The sequence below is a fragment of the Chrysochloris asiatica genome, unplaced genomic scaffold (genome assembly GCF_000296735.1).
Source record: "Chrysochloris asiatica unplaced genomic scaffold, ChrAsi1.0 scaffold00062, whole genome shotgun sequence".
NCBI lineage: Eukaryota > Metazoa > Chordata > Mammalia > Afrosoricida > Chrysochloridae > Chrysochloris > Chrysochloris asiatica.
The window spans coordinates 6481178-6485863 of NW_006408580.1; positions in this window are offsets into that span (position 1 = coordinate 6481178).

Below are 4686 nucleotides of genomic sequence, written 5' to 3' on the forward strand. Positions count from 1 at the left end.
AAATTCAAGCCTCAACTTTCGTTATTGAAGGATTCTCTGGGCAAATTATTGAATGATGCAGAAAGCATCAAAAGAAGATGGAAGGAATACAGAGTCACTGTACCAAAAGGAAATGGTTAATGTTCAACCATTTCAAGAGGTACCATATGCAGGGAGTCCTGCTCTCCGTGGGGGTCGTGGGGCACTTGCAAATACGCGGAATCATCAGATGAAGAAATGAATACAATTCGAGAGGCTTTTCTACTTGCTGTGCTGTCCGGCTATTCTCTCCAGCTTCTGCCCCTGCTTCTGCTTCCTGCTCTTTGCTGTCTGCTCTCTGCTCTCTCTGCTGTCTGCCCTCTGCCTTCTCCCTCCTGCTCTCTGCTTCTTCTGCCTCTACTCCTGCTCTCTGCTTTTCTCTGCTGCTTCTACTTCCTTCTGCCTCTACTGCCTTCTGCCACTTCTGCCTCTACTTCTGCTCTCTCTCCTTTCTCTGCCTTCTTTCTGTCTCCTGCCTCTTTCTGCTTCTATCTTTTTCTGCCACTTCCTTCTGCCAGCCCAGCTCTGCAAGTCTTTATTTTTTTATACTTAAAATTACACAGTACATGCATTGACACTTTTATCACTTCTTGAATTATTACAGTTAGTCACAACCTTCTTGCACCTGGTCATTAGACAACCTTGGCAAGATTACGTCTGTGATGTTCAGACTGACCTTCATGTTCTTTCCCAGTATGAGATAAAACTGTTTCTTCTTGTTTCTACTAAAAGATTATAAACTTTCTATGCTACATATTGTGCTATTATTTTCATAATAAAGGTATTCATTAAATCACTTGGAAGCTATGTGGCATAAAGTCCAACCTGGCTACTTGCTGCAAGAAGTGTAGATTATTAAGTCAAAACTATCTTTCACTTAAGTTCATTATTGTCTACTTGTTTACGCAGATGTCTGTATATAGGGGGTTATGAATTCTAGCTAGTGACTGAATGTGGTAAGGCCTATGGGGGTAGGTCAGCTTGACTCTAATATGCTATCTGCTTTTGTGGCCTCACAAATGCAGTTACTTAGGTTTTCTATAAGAAGGAATAATTTACACAATTTCTCTTTGTATTCAATCTACCAAGGCTGAAAGCAATTGCTGCTAAGCTAGTTTTTCCTAAGGTTTGTAGAACTCATAGTGAAAAGCTGTGAATATTGCCAAATTATATATTTTTATAAGTAAAATTAAGATTACTCTATAGAGAAGGTAGAAAGCAACTTCTGAGAGCTATCTGTTTGCAAGACCACTCCACTATTTACCAGAACTGTGTCAAGCGGCAAATCGAAGCTGTCCTCTACCCTCATCGGCCCCCAGCAACCATATGATCAAGAGCCAATGATACTGAAGGAGGAACTCCAAGGTGTATTGAAGGAATTCTCAAAGAACAAGACACCAGGAATTGATGGAATACAAATTGAAATCTTTCAAGAAAGTAAGGCATCACTGGAGGCACTCACTCACCTAGGCCAAGAAATTTGGAAGACAACTATCTGGCCAACTGATTGGAAGAGATCTGTATTTGTGCCCATTCCAAAGAGAGGTGACCCAACGGAATGTGGAAATCATCGGACAATATCTTTGATATCTCATGCGGGTAAAGTTTTGCTAAAGGTAAAACAGAAATGGCTGCAAGCATACATTGAACCAGATTCAGAAAAGGATTCAGAAGAAGACATGGAGCAAGGAAGATCATTGCTAATGTCAGATGGATCTTGGCTAAAAGCAGAGAATACCAGAAAGATGTTTACCTGAACTTTATTGATTACACAAAGGCTTTTGATTTTGTGGCTCATGACAAGCCATGGATAACATTGAGAAGTATGAGTATTCCTGAACACTTAATTGTGCTCATGAGGAATCTGTACATGGGCCACGAGGTAGTTTTTCAAACGGAACTTGGGAACACTGAATGGATTAAAATTAAGAAAGGTGTGCGACAGGGTTGTATTCTTTCACCATACATATTCAACCTGTATGCTGAGCAAATAATCCGTGAAGCTGGGTTATATGAAGAAAAATGTGGCATCAGGATTGGAGGAAGACTCATTAACAACCTGTGGTATGCAGATGATGCAACCTTGCTTGCTGAAAGTGAAGAAGACTTAAAATACTTAAAAGACCACAACCTTCTGTATGGATTGCATCTCAATATGAAGAAAACAAAAATCTTCACCACTGGCCCAATAAATAACATTCTTATCAACGGAGAAAAGATTGAAGTTGTCAAGGACTTCATTCTTCTTGGATCAACCATCAACACTCATACAAGCATCAGTCAAGAAATCAAACAATGTATTGCATTAGGCAAATCTGCTGCACAAGAACTTTTTAAAGTGTTGAAGTGCAAAGATGTCAACTTGAGGACTAAGTTGTACCTGACTCAAGCCATGGCATTTTCAATAATCTCATATGCATGCAAAAGCTGAACAGTGAATAAGGAAGACCGTAGAAGAATTGATGCTTTTGAGTTATGGTGCTGGAGGAGAATATTGAAAGTACCATGGGCTGCCAAACGAACAAACAGATCTGTGTTGTAAGAAGTGCAGCCAGAGTGCTCCTTGAAGTCCAGGATGGCCAGGCTTTGTGTCTCATAATTTGGACATATTGTCAGGAGGGGCCAGTCGCTAGAGAAAGATATTGTTTGGTAAGGTAGAGAGTCAGAGAATTGGATGGATTGGCAAAATGGCAGCATCTATGGGCTCAAGGGTGGCAACAATTGTGAGGTTGGCCCAGGACGGGGCAGCGTTTTGTTCTGTTGTGCATAGGGTCACTATGAGTTGGTAACCACTTGATGGCAGCTAACTACAACAAACAGATCCCACAAGGATTTTTTTCTACCCATTTCACTACACGTCATTCCACATAGGGCTGATTTTCAGGTTACATGAAGGGAAGGGTGTCCACAGCTGAAGTTCTTGAACCTTCTGAGCCCTGTAGGTGGAGTTGGACCAGAAAGGATACGGTGAGAAGGAGTACAGCAAGGCCATCTTCAGGGTGAGGTAGCTTCATTCCTTGCAGTGAGATGATAATGTGGGACTAGAGTTCAGAGTCCTGAGTACAACTGAGGTGCAAGGTCTGTATTATCCCAAAGCAGGAGACAGGGAAGTTTCTAGAATCCAAGGCAGAGCTGGACTAAGACTTTACTTGATACTAGTGAGTTCTCAGTCACAATCGTGCCCAAACTCTCTTCTAGTCAGAAGATATCAGAAACTCAGGATGCCTGGTGAACAGGTGCACACACAGAATGGGGCAGGATAATGTGGATGTTTGCTTCAGATTCTCAACAATTCACTGGATCTCAAACCAGCCCCTTGCAAGCCCACAGCTCTCCCAGACTGAACTGAAGCACTGCGTGCATTATTTCTTGACACCCCCCCTACATTTCTTTTCCCCACTCTCAGCTCTCAGAGATGGCTTTCCTAGTGTTGTGAAGAGATACACCACTTTTTTACCTGGAGCCATGTCAGCTTAAACATATCATCGTTGACAAAGTCAGGGTCCCTAGCTCCACTACCCATCATGCTTGCATTTTCAGTTGGTCTCAGAACTGGGTCCTGCCCATTCAAAGCTTCCCCATTGCTATCCCCAGTCTCCTGGGTTATTGATTCGGCATTCCCAAGCCCTAATATAATGGGTTACTCGGTATGCAACTGGCTATTTTGATTACTTGAAAAGTGGAGTAATTTAAGGGAGTCAGAATATAACCTACATAGGATAATATATAGGAACTCTGATAGCATAGTGGATTATGAGTTGGGCTGCAAACTGCAAGGTCAGTAGTTTCAATTTACCAACCACTCCATGGGAGAAAGATGAGGCTTTCTGCTCCTATCAACACTTACAAAGCCTCAAAACCCTATATAGAGGAGGTGGCTATAATTTGGAACCAACTCCAGAGCACATAACCACCACCACCACCAGGATAATAGCTATGCACCTACAGAGAAGACCAGTTAATACAACTCTTATTCGAACTTCTGCATTGACCATCTAAGCCAGTGATGGGAAAAATTGAAGAATTCTACCAACTTCTTCAATCTGAAATTGATCAAACATGCATTCAAGATGCATTGATAATTACTGGCAATTGAATGCAAAATTTCAAAACAATGTGTAGGAATCTGTAGGTGGAAAATATGGCCATGGTGATAGAAATGATGTTGGAGATTTCATAATAGAATTTTGCAAGACCAACAATATATTCATTGCAAATATATATGTATTTTCAACAATATAAATTAACAATATACATGTGAACCTCACCAGATGGAATACATAAGAATCAAATTAACTACATATGTGGAAAGATACCATGGAGAAGCAAGTTCAAGTTGAAGCTGAAGAAGTTAAAACAAGACCACAAAAGCCAAAATATGACCTTGAGTATATCCCACCCAAATATTTGACACATTGAACACTAAAGACCGAAGACCAGGTAAGTTGTGAAATGGCATCAAGAATATCATATATGAAGACAGCTGCTGTTGTTGTCGTTAGGTGCCTTCGAGTTGGTACCGACCAATAGTGACCTTATGCACAGCAGAAACGAAACACTGCCCGATCCTGGGCCAACCTCACTACTGTTGCCACGCTTGAGTCCATCAATGCTGCCACTTGGCCAGTCCATCTTGCTGGGGGTCTTCCTCTTTTTCTCTGTCCCTCC